We start from the raw sequence: 20608 nt of genomic DNA, 5'->3' as shown, positions 1-20608 counted from the left end.
TCAAACAATGAGTTTATATAGAGAGCAACCTCCCCCATCTCCCAGGCACCCCCCCACCACCACCCACACACACACACACACACACGTGCACACACACACACGCACGCACACACACACACACACACGCACAACCAGACATATCCATGTACATACTTACATATACGCTGTGGCCCTCATGAGCCTCTCCCTGGGAATGAGCTTAATTATGAAGATGGTCTGGACTGGTTTGATAACTAATAAAACACAGATTCCTGGGGGGGGGGGAGGATTTTGGAAAATGAAAACGTTGTTGGAGATGAAATGCAAATTGAAATGCTGCGATGTTTGTGTTGAGCGGGACCGTGGAGGAGAAATGAAATGAGACGACGGCGGGTGGAGCAGGGTCATTAAAGGAGGCAAAGCTGAAAGAGCGGCTGAGGGAACGACAACGGGACGAGGAGGAGACGGAGGAGGACGGAGGGGCCGCCTGAGAGCGAGAAGAGAGAGAGAGAGAGATGGGAGTGCTAATGAAGGAGGGGTGTGTGTGTGTGTCTTTTCCTCCTCTTCCTCCTCTCCCCAATTCCCCCTCCTTTCCCTCCTCTCCCCATTCCTCCTTCTCTTCCTCCTCTTCATCCTCTCCCCCCATTCCTCCTCCTCTTCCTCCTCTCCCTCCCTTCCCTCCTCTCCCCCATTCCTCCTCCTCTTCCTCCTCTCCCTCCTTTCCCTCCTCTCCCCCATTCCTCCTCCTCTTCCTTCTCTTCCTCCTCTCCCCCATTCCTCCTCCTCTTCCTCCTCTCCCTCCTTTCCCTCCTCTCCCTCATGCCTCCTCCTCTTCCTCCTCTCCCCCATTCCTCCTTCTCTTCCTCCCCTTCCTCCTCTCCCCATTACTCCTCCTCTTCTTTCTCTTCCTCATTTTCCTCCTCTCCCCCATTCCTCCTCCTCTTCCTCATTTCCCTCCTCTCCCTCATGCCTCCTCCTCTTCCTCCTCTCCCCCATTCCGCCTCCCCCTCCTCCTCTCACCCATTCCTCTTCCTCCTCTTCATCCCCTCCCCCATTCCTCCTCCTCTTCATCCTCTCCCTCCTCTTCCTCCTCTTCCCAATTCCCCCTCCTTTCCCTCCTCTCCCCCATTCCTCCTCCTCTTCCTTCTCTTCCTCCTCTCCCCCATTCCCCCTCCTCTTCCCCCTCTCCCTCCTCTCCCCCATTTCTCCTCCTCCTCCCCCTCTTCCCCCTCTTCCTCCTCTCCCCCATTCCCCCTCCTCTTCCCCCTCTCCCTCCTCTCCCCCATTTCTCCTCCTCTTCCTCCTCTTCCTCCTCTCCCCCCTTCCTCCTCCCCTTCTTCCTCCTCCTCTCCCCATTCCCCCTTCTCTTCCTCCCTTCCGCCTCTCCCCATTCGTTCTCCTCCTCTTCCTTATCTCCCCATTTATCCTCCTCTTCCTCCTCTCCCTCCTCTCCCCCATTCCTCCTTCTCTTCCTTCTCTTCCTCCTCTTCCTCCTCTCCCCATTCCTCCTCCTCTTCCTCCTGTTCCTCCTCTCACCCATTCCTCCTCTTCCTCCTCTCCCCATTCCTCCTCTTCCTCCCCTTCCTCCTTTCCCCATTCCTCCTCCTCCTCTTCCTCATCTTCCTCCTCTCCCCATTCCTCCTCCTCTTCCTCCTTTCCCTCCTCTCCCTCTATGCCTCCTCCTCTTCCTCCTCTCCCCCATTCCTCCTCCTCTTCCTTCTCTTCCTCCTCTCACCCATTCCTCCTCCTCCTCCTCCTCCTCCTCTTCCTCCTCTCCCCCATTTCTCCTCCTCTTACTCCTCTCCCTCCTCTCCCCCATTCCTCCTACTCTTCCTCCTTTCCCTCCTCTCCCTCCATACCTCCTCCTCTTCCTCCTCTTCCTCCTCTTCCTCCTCTATCCCCATTCCTCCTCCTCTTCCTCCTCCTCTTCCACGAGAAGATTAAACACAGGTTTCACATCAAAGAACAAGAGACTTAACAGTACCAAATAAATAATGCTGTCTCTCTCCCTCCACTCTCCTCTGCTATCACTCGCATCTGTCAGCCTGCGAATGTGTTTGCTCTCCTCTTCCTCTCTGTCTATTCTTCCTCTCTGTCTATTCTTCCTCTCTGTCTATTTTTCCTCTCTGTCTATCCTTCCTCTCTGTTCGATTGCTCTGTGGGAAGTTGAATAATATGCGTCAGGGAAAGATGAATAGATGTTAATCTGACTAATCCTGGACTACAACGCCGTTGTCAGACACCGTATGTGTGTGTGTATGTGTGTGTGTGTGTGTGTGTGTGTGTGCGTGTGTGTGTGTGTGTGTGTGTGCGTGTGTGTTGCCTATTTTTTTTTTGAGCGTGAGTGTAAGTGTGTGCCTCGGCGCCGTGCTCCTCATGCATACGGTGAAATTGCTTTTATTTGAGTGATGAAACAATACAATATATTGGTCTTTTCACCGACCGTGTTTTAGGTTTGAAGGAAGCTCGGGGCGTGCGCAGCTGTGCGCGCTGGTTTGACTGGGAGCCAGTGTTGGACACGCAGGTACAAATACATACGCGACCTCTATCCCCCACCCCCCGTGCGCTCGCTCCGCCTCATCGCTATGCCGCATGACCGGACACACACAATGCCACCGTCCAACACACACACACACACACGCACACACGCACACACACACGCGCGCAGATAAACATCCATGACCCACATGTCTGTTATTGTTGTCTGTCCCCAGCTTAAGACACAATACAATACATATAATACACAATACAATCACACAGACACACACATTATATATAACCATGCACAGAAACACACACATATTCACAACCTATGTATATTGCATTTACTATATGCTGTCAGTGTGATGGGATGTGATGTCTGTCTGTCCGTCTGTCTGTCTGTCCCCTCCCTGTACTCTTCTTAATTTTTTCGTTCCGTGTTGTCATTAGTTAATTAGCGATAAAGCATCAGGACAACGACTGTTATTTGGAGCTTTCAGGCTCTATGTGTAAACACCACCCTCAGGACTGCATACACGTACATAGGCGCACACACACACACACACACACACACACACACACACACACACACACACACACACACACACACACACACACACACACACACACACACACACACACACACACACACAATGTATAACCATGCACAGAAACACACACATATTTACAACCAATGTACGTTTGTATTGTCTGTCTGTCTGTCTGTCTGTCTGTCTGTCTGTCCGTCTGTCCGTCTGTCCGTCTGTCCTCTCCCTGAGCTCTTCTCCGTTTTGTCTTTCTCTGTTATTATTAGTTAATTAGCGATAAAGCATCAGGACAACGACTGTTATTAGGAGCTTCAGGCTCTATGTGTAAACACCACCCTCAGGACTGCATACACATACATAGGCACACACACACACACACACACACACGTAGGCACAGCACACACATACACACACATACCCACACACATAGGAACATGCACACACACAGGAACACGCACACAGCAAATTTACATTTATGAAGAAAAATATAGACAAAAACGGAACAACAGAGAATGGTGCAGAGCCAAAGTCTTCAAAAACAACTTCTGACAGAATTCTTGATGAGTGAGGGTAAAAAAAGAAACATAAAATAAGAGGCTACAGAGAAGAAGCAAGAGAACATAAATCTGTTTCACTTCTCTCTCTCTCTCTTTTGTTTATGTGTGTGTGTGTGTGTGTGTGTGTGTGTGTGTGTGTGTGTGTGTGTGTGTGTGTGTGTGTGTTTGTGCATGGTGTGTGTATTCACCTGCTGCTTTAATGTTCAGAGCCGTGTTATTGGGGTATAAATAGAAGAGACATGGTTCCTCCGCTGTTCTGTGATCAGCACAGTAATTATTGATTTAGAGCAGCGCAGGTGACTTTTGTGGAAAAGAAGAAACAAGAAATTTCACTGGATCTTGTGGGTTCGTTTTTTTTTTTCCTTTGTCAGAGTGATATGCTCACGCAGTAATATATAACAAATCACTGTTCCACTAACCACTATTTGAAGACACCACATTAGAACAGTGCGATATCCTTGATGAAGAACAAAAATCAATACCAGGGAAGAATGGAAACCTGTGCCCTGGGTGTAAGGGATTTAATTCAGGGATGAAGCTGGAGCTAGGACAGGATAGGTCTGTCCTCCAAAATTCAACCGGCAGTATTATTTTAGAGAGCAAATTTCCCCGACCTGCGCCCCACACCTTTTCCGATAAGAAAAGGTCAATTAAAAAATAAAAGGAATCTGAGATGCAAACACAATGAAAAACAAAACTCACTCCAAATGTTACACTTTTTTTTTTAAGTCATGCTCAAATCTTGCAGCAATATATCTTTGATGTTGTAAAATAAAGATGATATCAATTTGTAATGTGCTGCTTGGATAAAGAAGTCGATTTATGAATAATTAACAGCTTAAGACTCCCGTGTGAAATGATGCAGAAGCGTGAGTAAGTCTGCGCTGTTGAAAAGTTGAAGGCAATCAACTGTTAAGGAAAATTCCGACCGTACGAGCTAAAGCGATGTTTCTTGAGGCACACCATTTGTGTTTTTCAGGAATCGGATGACGTCCCTTAGACTGAATGTTTCCTTTGACAAGGAAGATAAGAACCTAGCTCCGAGAACGGCACCTCCATCTGTTAGGGACATTTCCATAGCAGTTTGTGTCGAGCAGCACTGACTGGAAGCACTCCTCTGCATATCCTTTGTTTTCTTTAATGTGGTAACAAACAGGGAAATAATTTTTAAAAATGAGAAAAGTGCAACTGCGAAATGTATCATCGTTTTGGCAAAACTATTGAGAAAATTGTGTTATTGTGAGAAATCTGTATTATTATTATCATTATTATTATTTTGAGATCATAGCTGTAAGGAAAAAAAACCCAAAAGTGGAACAATTGAAGATGAAGGTGCTGGCGCTGAGTAAGAAAATCAATGGTCCAACCACCAAGCATTTTAACGATTTTGTTGCTGTGGATGTTATGACAGACAGAGCTGGTTATGAATAAAAACATAACACAATTTAGACCATGCTATGTTGGTCCTGCCTGAATGACACAATCCGTCATCATAAAGCGTTCAACGTGCACATTCTTTAAATCAGTATGTGGGAAATATTGCACATCGGCTTCAAATTATTTCCCCACCAGCAATGTATGTATATATATGTAGCCAAGCCACATATTCAATTTAATAAAATTCATTCTGTTATTGGAATTACCCATGACACGAATGATGCATTATATTAGATTTACATTATATTATTATATCTGATTTTCCAGTAGTAAATATGGCATTTGCTGATGTTACAAAACGGTTTTTAGGCATGATGTGTATAATGGTTACCAGTTGTTTTGCTATTACACGCATAGGTTTTCCATATATTTCACTTAAAGCAGCACTATGTACCTTTTGGTATTTGGGATTTGGCGCCCCTACACTTTCTGAGTGCAATTGCACTTTTACACCACCGTCGAAAATATTGAATTTTACCGGACAAATTTGAAACTTATCGGTCATCTTTCAATAACAGTCTATTTTTACAAACGCTAATATAATATACACCTAGGTTACAGCGCCCCTTGCATGGACCTCGCCGCTTCAGCAAGCACTCAGTCCAGGGCTCCCCGGCGGCGTGGGGATCGGCCCCCTGCTACCGGTGTCGGTACCAGATGTGCTCGGCCTGGCATATCGGCTCGCACGCACCAGTCAGAGCGTGAAACAAACCCTGTGGCACAATGAAAGCGAGGGCCGGCGCGCACTGACTGACATGCGGGTGCCGGCCGCACCACTGACCTGCCTCATCCGTGCTGTCGGGGAGGTGGAGCGGTGAGCATTATGACCGGACATTTATAGTAACATTACAAGTTATATAGTGTTGCTTTAAATTAGGGATTGAATTCATTCATCTCTTACTGAATGTTTCTTTATCCTTTATTGCCTCCTGGATGTCAGATCACAGATTTTACCCAATTCCTTCCTCCACTGAATTTGTTTGTTGTTGATACTGTTTTTGGTCTGCAAAGAGTAGTAACACAAATAATACAGCAACCCATAATCTTCGTCCAATCATCACTGTGGAAAATGTTTCCATTTCCTTCAAATCTGCTGTTTATCTCAGCAATTGAATACTTCCCTGGAACAGCCCATGGGATGGTTTAATATTCAGTCACATCCAGAATATTTATATAATATATCAGCACAAACCAGAGTAATTTAATGAGATGATGCATTGCGGTGCTTTGCACATCGGAAAAAAGTTCATCAATAAGCTGCACAATTGTTGGGTTACACAGTTGTGATTTCATTCAAACCTTGATTTAAGACAAAATAGCAATCAAAGATAAGATCGGAATGCATAAATGTAATTCAACCAGTAACCACGGACAAATCGGAGTAACATTCTACAATACGTCGTGTTACTGAAAGACAAGGGAGCGTGCTGTTAGGATCATGTTGCTGCAGTCCCTTCCCACCGTCAGGCGTGAAATAGAATTTCAAAATGTGAGCGCCGGGGATTTGGAGCCGACGCTGAGGAGCTTGGTTTGCAGTATCGACCAACGGTTTAAAGATCTGTTGGAAGACAAATAGTCCCTCCGTTTCCAGTATCACAACCATTTTAAGCCTGTTTGTCCACATACTCCCCTAGTTGTGCGCTCAATGTGAACAGGACAACGGCCCAATTTCACACCGTCTTGTTCCATTGACACAGGACAATGGTCTGCTGGGGGTGGGGTGGAGGATGAGGTCGTGGGGGCCCCAATTGATTTGCTAACGAGACAAAATATTGGAAAAGCACGCAGAAAGATACGTGAGAGAATTATACCCCTTTTTTGCAAATCACACAATCATGTGATTTGTGTGCTTTGAATCAGTTTTAAAATTAAACTTTTATTCAGGACTCATGGTGAAAGGGCTCCATCGTCGCTCCACTGATGGATACAATTAGTCGAAAATATAAAACAAATATCACTAAACACTGTTTCCAACTGCGGTGTGAGGCTCTGGTTGGCCTCATACCAGTGATGCAGGTACTTCCTGTTCATACTTTGTTCTCAGACTATCCACTGCACATGAATGTCTCCAGAATGTTCAGCATCTTTTGACGGTGTAGTGGCGTGGGCCGCTCCCTCAGGCCAATCAATATTTCCCCAGTTTCCTGCGTTCTCCTCTTCACCCCACCCCACCCCACTCCACTCCACTCCACTCCGAAACACGAAAATGAGCGTCTCCTTTGTTGGACAGGCATCCGCACATCTGCAGGTACACTCGCCCGCCGACGCATATGCAGAGCATCCGGCTGACACAATCTGACACAAAGAGAAACCTTCTCAAAATATCTGAGTGGATGATTTGTGCTTCTGGTGCTCTCTTCCCCTCAAACATCCCATGACTGCTGAGGAGGTTTCAAACCGGAAGGAGTCGTAGAAAAGAGGATGATTTCTTTTGTCACTGATAGTTTGTTTGCGAGTGGGTGAGTGTGTGTGTGTGTGTGTGTGTGTGTGAGTGTGTGTGTGTGTGTGTGTGTGTGTGTGAGAAGGGAGAGAACAGAGAACAATCTTTAATCAGCACACAGCAAACCACACTACAACACATGCACGCACACACACACACACACACACACACACACACACACACACACACACACACACACACACACACACACACACACACACACGCACATGCTTTGGATGGTGGCCGGTGAAATGAGGCCTCTGCATTTAACCCATCCTGGCTTGTCCTTCCTCCGGGGGCACCGCCAGGAGCAGTGGGCAGCATTTGTGGACGCGCCCGTGGACCTGGTGATGAGTGTCCATCGCTGGTCAGACGATGTCATGTTTTTGTGGGGGGTCCTTACTGACGTTAAGTGGAGGAAACCCCATGTGAGCACGGGGAGAACATGCAAACTCAACACAGAAAGGCTCCTATTTGGGAGATAACGGGAGCCTTTTTGTGTATGTGTGTGTGTGTGTGTGACTCAGGGGCTGTGTGCATTGTGTCAGTGCACGCTATATATTTGATTTGAATATTTGATAGATTTGATTGTGTGCGTGTGTGTGTGTGTGTGCGGGGGCTTTATTTAAACACATAAACAACCTGAAATCAGAAGCGCCCGCCCAAATGCGAATCTCATCTGAAGCGGTCATTAACCCAAATCGGAGACTCAAGCTGCCTGTGACGCCGCGGCGGTCTTTGGTGGAAAGTGGTTAAGAGACTCAAAAGGTTCGGAACCGTCAAAACGGTTCGTGCCTCTTTGCTTTTTCTCCGACAGGACTGAATAGGTGATCTTTGAGCGCACGTTATCGTAGTCACACGGGGAGAGAGCCAGATAGAGAGTTAACATATTCATATCAAGGAAAGAGCAGGGAAGAGTGGAACGAGACGGGTGTGGGCTGGGGGGAGGTGGGGGTGGGCTGGAGATGGGGCCTTAAAAGCTCTCATTCATCACACTATTACCACCGCCTGTGAGTGTTTTTGTTGTGTAATGTACGTGTGTGTGTGTGTGTGTGTGTGTGTGTGTGTGTGTGTGTGTGTGTGTGTATGTGCGCGTGTTTATATATGTTTGTTTGTTTGTGTCTGTGCGTGTGTTTGTGTCTGTTGCGCATGGCTCCCCTGCATACAGATGCCATAATATGCATGTAAATGTTTCCCCTACTGAATTTAAAATTGCCATCCATCACCAAAGATCCCGGCTGTCCTCAGCCCCGGCTGTAATGTGCGTCTGGCTGGTGCAGATCCCTGCGCCGCTGCGAGCTCGCCGCACTCGTTTTCCGACCAGTGCATTGCCGTCAAAATGAATGGGCCGGGTCTCAAATCATGTATCCCATTTCAACGTGGAATGACGACCATGGAAGACGAATGGGCAGATGACGGAGAGCGGGGCCGGTGATTCAATCTGGTCCAGACGCACGGGCTGACGAGCTGAATCCGAGTCGGCATCTTGTAAATTACTCCAAATTCCCTTGAGAATACACTTTTTCCGCACCCATCCCCCCTATTCTAAATCTGATCCCATGCTGCATATTGACAGAGTGGAGATAGCAACTCACACGTAGGGCCGAGTGGGACATTGATCCCACAGTAATGACTCAAGATTTTAGTAAAAAAATACATTTTGCTGTTTTGCATGTCTGTTGCCACACAAGAGAATGGTAATGGCTTATTTGGAATGAACCGTGAGACCCAGAAAGACACTGTTGTGATGTGGCACTCGTTTCTTTCTTCCTTTGAGCTCATTATTGCACTTCTTGCACTTAATTTGCTCCTTTTTTATTTTATGTACTGTAAATGTCACTGTCTGGGTGTGGGGAACAACATGTCATCTTTATAGTTTAAATCAATGGATTAATGTGAACTTGCATAAATTATTAACATAATTACATTAGCATATCATCATGAATATTATTCAAATGTGTGTGTATGTGTGTGTGTGTGTGTGTGTGTCTGTGTGTGTGCACGTTGCATTATATGTCAAAGAAACACACACTGTCTAACTCTTATAACACACACACACACACACACACACACACACACACACACACACACACACACACACACACACACACACACACACACACACACACACACACACACACACACACAGAAGTCCTACATGTTAATGTGCAGTGACATGTTTGAGTGGAGCGAGGAGTGGTACAGGGAACATCTTCAATGTAACTCCTACTCATCTACATCAGACACAAACAAAGGCGACACAACATCTCTTCAGACGCGTAGACAAACTAACCCGCTCCACCGGGCAGATTCAGACGCACCCGGGCACCCACAAAGGCACAGCACGACTGCGCTTCCTTTCCAGTCATGTTTTCCAATTATGCCGGATCATACTGGTATCAAATATTCGGCGAGATACGGGGAGTAATGAGAGGCATTACAGCATTAAAAAGCAACTTATTTGAACCTCCACCGGGTTCTGAAATGAAAAGGATGTCGGCACCGGGGGATAATATCAATGTTTTGAGCTCTCCACCAGACACTACCTCAGTGTGTGACGTTTCACTTTCATATGTTAATCACAAGCTACTCTGAATCTAAAAACAGCCAAAAGCCAATAAGTAAGCAGTTAACTGGAACTTTTACAAACACATTTACACAGGTTTTACAAACATATTCATATACTGTATATCTGCATTGTAGGTATAAGTATATTGTGTGTATATATATATATACATACATACAGTATATAGCATATCAATGTCTGCATGGCACTTTGTCTTTTTGGTTTGTTTGCAGTCTCCCATGTTTTGGCATCATCATGGTGTTGTGATTGCAGAGCCACTCTCCCGCTGGCTCGACCCAAATGGGCCGATGGATTGAGCCAATGAAGCTGATGCTATCAGCAAAGAGTCAATGAGACAACAATCTGGCCAATATTAGCAGTGAGTGTGTCAGAACGGGGAGGAGTTGGCACGGGAAAGACAAAGGAACGAGGACTGAAAGGAAGCACCTGCTGGATGCGCAGGAGGTAAGGTGAGCCCGGTAGAAAGGGCGGGTTGAACAGACTGAACACCTCAAAGGGTGCTGCGGTGGACACTTCTTTAGCGCTGGAGTCGTGGGGTCTGCGCTGCGGGTCGGACGCGTCACGATCTGGCACGCAGCATGGCCACAGGAAATTGGATTCGACGAGGCCGGGCGGCGCAGCGTTGTCCCCAACTCCCGATTCACGCTCTCGCTGCGGCCTTTTCAATCGCCGGCGCGGCCTTAAGGAGAGACGTCCAGGAGCGCCAAGGAGGGAGCGGAAGGCCTTGGAGGAGCACTGTGGCGACAGTGGATCAGACAGAAGCTGTGGACGACGACCAGCCAGTGACGAAATCTACCTCCCTACGGGTCTGACCAGGGTCATCATGAAGCCGACGTGGGACACCTGGAGATCCCGTCTGTCTCTTTGTGTCCAGATGTGTTATTCTGCTCCACACGTGGGACGGGATGCAGTGAAGCAGTCATGAAAACGGACGGAGTCACGTGGCACTTCAGGAAATCACTCAACCGCGGATCATTACGACATTTGCAACATGAGGCGAGGGATGACGGCCGAGACGTAACCAACCACATTTTTGTTTGTTGTTTGTTTTTGTAGAAGACACGGGGAGCGTCAGCACAACTTAATTTGCCTTTTTCCTACCAGCGTTCGCCTCTGGCATCTGGCATTAGGCAACTTCCATTTTTTTTCAGATTCAATCATGACTATTGAGATACATTTTGCAGATACTAATCGGATTAAGATTATCATGTGATAACCAAGTAACAAGTTATTTTTTGGGGGGTAGCTGTAATATTATTACTGAAATTTTATTATAAATGTTTTACACTACTCGTTACCGGGGATAGTATTATTGTTAATTACTGCCTAACAATGAGTCCCACTGATAGTGAAGACGAGATCACAGATGCAGGAGAATGGTTTTAAGGTGCTTTAATGGTGACCAGATGTTGAAGACCAAAACGCAGACAATAAAACCGGCCCATTACTCAGCAAACTATAAAGGAGCGGCGAGCATTTTATTTACAAGGCGTATTTCATGTTGATAACCAGTTGGAACATGAATAATTGGGTAATAATGAGAACAGTGTTCTCAGCAGCTGATTGGAGGGTGATGGGATGCGCCTTGGCGCGCGTCCAGCTGGCCGCACGTCTCCGCAGTGGTCGCGACAGTCTCACACAACGTCCACGCTGCTTTGGGATGAGCACACATTTACACCTTTGTTTGTATGCAATCTGTTGCTTTGTGTGCTTACCCATCTGTGTTTCTCTAAGTGCATGTCTTTGTGCGGATTTGTGTGACTGTGAGTATTGTACGTGTTTGTGTGTGTGTGTGTGTGTGTGTGTCTGTGTGTGTGTGTGTGTGTACGCGGCTGCATGAGTGTGTAATCGTAGATTCTGACCCGTTAACGGATCATTCAGTGCCGAAACAACTTCAATGGACGGCTGAACAAACCCATTTCTCTGGCTCAGTGCTTCTGACACACACACACGCATGCACACACGCGCGCACACAAACACACACATACTCTCACGTACACATACAGACCGACACACACATGCACCAGAACCCAGCAGTGACCCCCAGACACTCTGGAATGCCACATAACCTAGCACACATCATTTGGAAAAGGGCATGGTATTAAAGAGGTGGTGAAGAGGAATAAATAGACTGAGAACAAGGAGAAATACAAAAGCGGAAATTAAAGTAAAGTTTGAATGTTAGAAGATTAATAAGAGAGCCCTATTTTGAAATATTTTCCTGTTACTAGAGGGCCGCAACAGAATCTCTACACTTCAAGCTCTGCACACACAACTATCACAACTATGGCAAGGCATAGGCCTGCCGCCCTCTATCAGATACAAGTGTGTGTGTATGTGTGTGTGTGTGTGAGAGTGAGTGTGTGTGCGTATGTGTGTGTGTGCACAACCATGGGTAGATCTGAGTTTGGTGGGAAAGCATGAGCATTAAATTGAGCGATGGAGTGCTCTCATTGATTTCCACACTAAAGGAAAAGTAATCTTCTCTGGACTGTGTGTGTGTGTGTGTATGTGTGTGTGTGTGTGTGTGTGTGTGTGTGTGTGTGTGTGTGTGTGTGTGTGCGTGTCTGATGGCTGCTTTTGGTCAGTGATTGAAACAGTAATCAAGATTTTCTTGGTTTTTCTTTCTGGTCTCCCTTGAACTATGATCCACAATCTTAAACCGGTTCTTACTTCAGCTGCCGGAACCCAAACTACAGTACAACTCAACAAATAACAACATCATGCTGATTTTAGCCAGGGCACCATTTACAGGCGAGCCAGCGGGAGTCTGGCTCCTCTTAATGAGATGTGAGCTCCCCTGAAAACATGATTTGTGAAGATTTGACAATATGACAATATGCTCTTTTTGCAAAGCATTTCTATTTTACCTCTATCTTCATCATCATGGATCATAATAAAGATACCGACACAACATCATAAACTTCATTCACTTTAACGATTTAAAGATCAGAAAAAAAAAGCTTTCTTTTGTGTTTTTTTTTATTTTATCGTTTGTGCATTCGGTAGCAAGGTGGCACAGTGCATTGCACTGCTGCCTCCCAGCAAGAAGGTCCTGGGTTCAATTCCTGCCTGGGGCGCTGTTGGCACCATGCTCTGGCAGGTTATCTCCCAATTTAGGAGACTTCCTGTGTGGAGTTTGCATCATGTTCACATGGGGTTTCCTCCATCTAACATCAGTAAGGACTCCCACCAAAAAAATGCACACATCATCATCTGACCAGCAATGGACATTTGGAACCAGGTCCCCAGGCGCATCACCAAATGCTGCCCACTGCTCCTGGCTGCCCCCCCAGAGGAAGGACAAGCCACAATGGGTCAAATGCAGAGGCCACATTTCACCAGCCGCCATCCAAAAAGCATATGTTGTGGTGTGTCACATGACAAATAAAGATTCAATGTTCCACTCACGCCAAATCCCCATTATTAATTTCTCTTTTTTGTAGTCAACATACAGTCAGAAGGTTACTCGCAAATGTTGTATTTAATGCTCATGCATGTATGTGTTACAGGCTGGCTTGTTGATACACGACCCTCGCGTTTTATGTCCTGATTGTACCGAGAATTTGAATTATAGAATAAGAATTATTTTGCTCATCCGTACGTGGTGGGTAACTTTAACCAACGTGTATGAGGACTCCATCCCTGGTAGACAGCCTGGCGTGCTCCGTTTTTCATTGAATGCTCATACATTTGTGTTTTCATAGGCAGTTTTGCTATTTCACCTATCCGTGTCTTATTTGTGCCACGAAAAAACTATTGGAAATATTGGAAATAGGACACGACTCTGCAGAGTAACCTATGCCCTGCGTTGAGTCGAATGGTATCATACTGTGATGTAATGGTTTTGATAATGTGTGGAGCTTAGGTGCGGTCATTAAGAATGTTGCCTCGTGGCAAGAGTCAGTCTTTGGGGCACGCCCCTCCCCCAACCCTGTAAAAACATTTTAGCTCCCCAAAAAGCCATGGTCGTGGACACTACGATGGCTGTTAATCGATACCGAGTGCTGTGTTTGGAGAGTGCGAGTACAAGATGAAGTCGAGCAAGTTTAAAAGAATGCAAATGAACACCATTTCACATGCATGCGGGTTGCTCCATGCCAGCGTCTTTGCTATCCAGAGTTAAAAGAAAGAAAGGCATCAAAGCTCTTGCCTACTGAGCTGTCGTGTTCCTGCTACTGGTATTAAAAAGGGCAAATCCTATTGATAGTTTTAAAGCTTAGCTAAATCCTCATATTTGTATTTTCTCTCTGCCTCCTGTTTGCTGTGTCTCTGCTGCAGCTCTTGTTTAATACTCACTTAATACTTTTACAGCCTTCGTGACAACAATTTGTTCTTTGTCCCAGGGCCGGCTCTTTGCCATTTTGGTGCCCTAGGCGGGATTAGTATTTTTTCCTTTGAGGGCAACCAGCGCCAACCAGCGGGTGGTGCCCTAGGTGACCAGCTATATGGCCTATGTCTTAAGCCTGCCCTGCTATGTCCTATTGTGAACAAAAAAGGTTCAGCTACTAGAAATTTGACTACAAAATACATATCCTAAAGGGTTAACTAATTACTTTAATTTTGCAAAAAAAACTTTTATGTATTTCTATATGCTAGGTCTCTACGGGACACAACCAACAGTGAGTCACTGACCAAAACAATACACTGATGCCGAAAAAAAAGGAGTGTACATAACGAGTCAAACATATAAAAACAAACGAAAAAAAAAAAAGTCCAAAGGAGAACAAAAGCAACTAACTAATCACTAATGACTAATCATTATGAAGGCATACCCCCACTACAGGCGCTTATCAAATAAAGAGAGGTGCGCCTGCATTAATTGTATTAGAGACTGACAGACTTACATTCACGATAGAGGAGAAGAAAATATTCACATTGGAATCTGTCAGGAGATTTATGTCATTAATGCACACACACACACACACACACACACACACACACACACACACACACACACACACACACACACACACACACACACACACACACACACACACACACACACACACACACACACACACACACACACAGTCAATCATCAACACTTGTACAATGGCATGGCACCAGTAATGGCATCAGTATAATTGGCAAGAGATAGAAAACCACAATCCAAAGCGGTATTCAGTACGACGATGAGAGTTTTGCAGCAGATCTAGATGGTCGAAAGCTCTCCTGAAAAAGTTAACATGCACACTTGCAATATATGAATAAGCCTCGAGGAAAGTTTGCCTTGCTGTGGTTGAGGCAGCAAAGACTTAAAACTTTATTTTGCAAGCCGAGCCTGTTTGAGGGCTGAGCTGAAATAAAGCGAAAACCATCTAAGATCAAAGGTCAGCAATGTAGAAAGAAAGATTTCATAACCTTACAGTTACAAAACACATGAATTACAATAGCATATGTTGCATTATACTACATTATACTATATTATAATATGTTATATTATACTGTGATCTTAAATCTACACTCTGGAGCAAAAAGGACCAGAAACAGTGCCAGAAATTGTGGAGGTCAGGGGAGAGGTGTTGGATAATTGACCATAAATAAGCTCAAGCTTTAGCTACTGGACCATGGTAACCTAGATAAATATATCCCAGCCCACACTGTGTGTTTCGGGTGATGTGAAATAACCCAAGAAGAGCTGGGCAGAGAGTGATAGGAAGAACATGTTCAAGTTCAAGTTCAAGAGATCACGATTCTGGGTTCTATGATTATGTAATAGAATCAATTGTCTGTGTTGTATTGAATATACATTTATCCTCCTAAATGAAATTTAGCGTAACTTAGCTCCATGAACATTTTCAGTAGATCACAGAGAAAATGTGAAGGGCATGGATCCTTCAAAAACACATAACCTGGTTATATATTCTATGTTTTATGATGAAATAGATATGGAATCTCTATTTGTCTCCAAACTGTTTGCGTGTCAGCAGTTATTGGGCCCATGCTTGGCGTTACTTTAAGCTTGGAGTGGAAAAAGGCAAGTCCTGGCATAGAGGGTTTCCTGGTTCTCCTTCCCACATCGGGACCCTGGAGGAGGTGTGAAACCGCACTCAGAAGTTTGGAAACTTTGCTGCAGTCGCACCGAAACATCTTATACTTCGGAAGCCCTCTGTCGGGGTTGGTTAAACAGCCGATCGCCGTTCGTCCATTCGTCCATCCTCTCGCTTGTTGTCTCTGTAGGCATTGATGAGCCTCATTCCGGCGTGCCATCGCAGCATGTCCTTCAATTCACATTCACTAAATCGGGTGTCCTCCCTTCAACGGGAAGACATTAGGCTCTCCTCGAGGGTTATCGAGTGCAAAAACTCAGGCTTTTCAGTCGCTGGAGATTGATCTGCTTCCAAAAGGCTTTAAAGGAAGATTTAGGGACAGATTCCCTCTCTAAGAGACACTTGCTTTCTTCGGGGGCCTTTTAGTTCAGTCCCATTATGGACGTTTGGACTCTTCAATATCTGGCCTGCCCGGAAACCCATTTATACGTTTCCTGTTCAATGGCCTACCAAAAAGAAACTAAAGGCAAATGACAAACATCTTCCTATGATTTTTCTTCGACTCACAAGATCGGTGTCACATTTAAGACACGGGTGCTTTTCACTCTTTGAGGCTGCCTTTCTCACTGCTTTTGATGGCTTTAAAAAAAAAAAAAAAAATGTATTCCTGCTCATCCCTAGGATCCATCATTTCTGATGTTATCCTTAAATCAAATTATTTGACCGTATTAGACAGTGGTGTCCGCGATATAATCTGATGGCGAATGCAAAGGAATCTCTTGTAATCTTATGAACTTCTACTTTTCATTCGTCCGCTCACTTCTATGATCCGCTACCAGGAGAGCCGCCCGCCAGCAGCCGAAATAAGCCTCTCTCTCACTAAGGAGGGGAAAGCCGCCACATGGACGTGGTTCACTGCCTCATCTGCCTGTACACCTGACCTCCGCACTCCCTTCTCCTTCTGCTCCAGAGCTGCTCCAACAGCGGCAGCTGCCGTCATGTATGAACTTTTGAAGCCATGGGCCATTGCCCAGGATGTAATAGAGTTTGACAAAAAGTGGTCCTGGCTGAAATTAATCTGCCGTCGGTTTTCACAGGCCAGGGCGTCAATGACAGTGCCCTGATCAGCAGACAGTCAGTTGACCCCGCCCCCCCTGCCGCCCTACCCGCCCACCCCGCCCCAAAAACTCTGCTCCCCAGCCGCTCGCTGTCAAATGAGCCGGCCTGTTTAAACACTTACGGAACTCATAAGCCGCTGCCTGCTCGGCTCGTGTACCACGGCAACCTCCGTCCGAACCCGGCGTCGTTTTCCATAGGAACGCTTTAGGTTTACTGCTTGTGTTTGTCCCACGGCTCTAACCTTTATTAGCCCTGTTTATCTGCATCAAATAATAAGAATGTCAAAGGGTTGATGTCATTGTTGCACCGTGTTCCGTTCCGTCATGTGAATGCCTCAGATTCAGTCGCTGCTTCCACTGCCTCCAGCTCCCTGTGCACCCTTCCGTGGATGCACAGGGAGCTCCCTCAACAGAGCCATGTTGCCAAACATAATTGAAGTGCTTGCTCTTGACGTAATAAGCTGTGACACAAGTGGACCAGGCTGAACCAGTTTGATGAGAGTCATCATGCATTATTATTCAGATTTAAGGGCCACATTGTGTCACAGATATCACTTAGAAACCCATTCCTGGTTGGAATTCCCACCAACATTAAATATGATTTATTTCCTTATTCCTTAAATATTATACTTTCATTGGGTGCATATATAGTATACTGTATATACACCCAAGGAAAGTTCTTGAATGTAAAGTCATTTGTTTGTTATGTGGTATCTTGCTGCATAGGTGACGCTGTGTAAAATCTGTCGATAAAATCACAGTCAAGTCCGCTCTCTCATGTTTTACTTTTGAATGCTCTTTGTCATTGACATATAAGCCCGCAGACAGACGTGGGTGTTCTCACTGTAAAATTGGATCAAGACAGCAGCGAGCATCCGAGGAGGAAAGAGGAACTCGGCTGACATGAATCTCTAGCTGCACTAAAACACAGAGGAGACCCTTGAGATTCAAATCAGCAGTTGCCAACTTCCGAAGCAGGAAGCATCTCCTCGAAGGAGGCTGTAGCACCGACGGAAAGACAACCTGAATATGTTGCTGTCCACCAATATTCATTAGTGTATTTAAACAGCTTTGCTCTGTTTACTGCCAGTGAAGTTGGTTCTTTTATTATTTCACTGCCTGTTATAAATTGGTGCATCTACTGTCATGAATTGCATTTTTTGCTGAATGTGTATTCCAATAAACAGCTGATTATGCAGGATCACATCTTCTTGGCAGGGTCGCCATTTGTCCATAAATTTATGGACAGTCTGTGAGAATGAATGTGTGGTGAACTGTATAGAAGTTAACTATTCCACCACTCAGAAATCACTTGATTTCTGACTCCTGGTGAATAAATCAAAAACATTTTTTTCATCCACCCACATAGAATTGGTCACTTCCATCTTGAAGGCTGCAGTTACACGCATGTGGTCACCACAGCCAGGAACAGGGCTTAATTTGTCCCGGATCCTGCCAGAACATGATCCGGGACCTCCCACCTATTTGATTGGATCCGGCACCTCTCCCGCTGTGTTTTTTATTGCTGATGTATTTCTTTTCCTCAGTTTCCTAATTGAATGGAAAAAAAAGTCAGTCAGCTTGTTTGTTTTATTGGAAATAATTTCCACTGTAGAGACAAAGAGAGGACTCTCTCCTCACCCCGCATGGATCGAATCTATAAAACATATACTCAACTCAACACTTCAAACCTGTTGACCGTAAGATGGATCCATCTGCCAATAGCTACAGACAGAGACACAGGCAGTATTTCTCATACAGTCTTAAAAGTATGCCGTTTGTTTAGAATGCATGATGAATGACCTGACTGTCTGGATAAATAAATAAATCTAATAGAAATGAACCTCCTAATAATGGATTCTCCAGACAACTACATTGATACATTGTCTATCCGTGCGTGCGCGCGCGCGTGTGTGTGTGTGTGTGTGTGTGTGTGTGTGTGTGTGTGTGTGTGTGTGTGTGTGTGTGTGTGTGTGTTTGTGCGTGTGCATGTGTCTATTTGTGGGTTCATTTTACCTTTATTCGACCAGATATTTCCATTTCAATCGAAATGAACTCTTAAGGCAGACATGGCAAAAAAAAGAAGACAAAAATAGGCAGAATTAAATGCAATACAATAACAAGGGTAGAAAGTAAGCACAAAGTCAAAAAGTTATTGTTCAAAGAGACACACTCACATTATTGATTGTCTAGGACTAGGCTAGGACATTAAACCTCACAAATATTCAAATTAAGAATTTATACGATTCTCATTCTCAAAGCAGCGTGAGACCTGTACAAAAACAGGAATGCACTTTATAATCAGACTATTAACTCTTATACCTACGTATATTAAAGGATTGTTAAACAGAGGGCAGAAGGACTTAAATTGAGCCTAAAAACAATTTTTCTTTTGGAGAGAATCTGCGCTGGCCGAGAAGAAGCTTATTTGAGTTTCAACTCAAATTTGAAAGTTCCAGTGAGAGGGAGCAGATTACAGAGAAGCTCTTCTGCCCACTCCATGGAAGATAACCAAACCTAATCTTGCAACTGTAAGCATCAACTTCCATCACAATTTGGGTCAAGAGTGGAAACTAATTTGGAAGCGGGCAAAGTGTGGGTCTGATTTTCAACTACAAGGAGATGAATCAAATCAAATAAAATCAACCTTTTAATTTGTTTTGAGTGTGTGTGTGTGTGTGTCTGTGTACTGGTTGTGATGGAGGCAGTTCTTTCATAGAGAGGTACAGGTCAATACAGTAGGAGTTAAAAAGTGATTAAATCTACACTCAATTAAAATTTGTAATTAATGGCCTCACGCACATGCACACCCGCACACACATGCGCACACACACACAAACACACACACACACACACACACACACACACACACATGCACACACACGCACACACACATACCCCTCTTGGCATTAGCAATTGGCAGCTGAGTGCATCATAGATCATCCAACATGATTTGACATCACCCTGGACGGCTGTAGTGTGGGGAGCGGACACTCCGTGGACTCCGTCCCACACCTCCGCCGAGTGTCTTTTCATTACTGAGACGGTCAAAGTGATGAGTGCTTAACAGTGTTCATCACAGATGTGGCAAAAGGTTGCAGATTTAGTGTCCGGTTATACGAGACGGCCAGTCCGATCAGCACATTGTCTACAGGAGGTATTAGACCCATTCAATTTTGGTGAAAACTGGCCACTCTCACGGAAAAATTACTGCAATTTTACTGCCACAATGGAAAATTGTGGTAATGTATTCGGCCTCATAACTGCTTGCTAAAAGCTACTTTTAGCACATTCAATTTTAGCAGTGGGTTAAGCCTGTAGTATTAAAACAACCACAGCACTCACCATTATGAGTTATCTGAAAAAGTTGGACGGCCATCGAAAAACAACTGGGACGACTTTGCATCGCATTGTGTTTAGATAGGTCATGGTTATCAAGCCCTTTTCTGTGTTGTCAACATGCTGGGC

Source organism: Zeus faber (genome assembly GCF_960531495.2).
Source record: "Zeus faber genome assembly, chromosome: 4".
In the NCBI taxonomy this organism is placed as follows: Eukaryota; Metazoa; Chordata; class Actinopteri; order Zeiformes; family Zeidae; genus Zeus; species Zeus faber.
Note: the sequence above shows the minus strand (reverse complement) of the source record.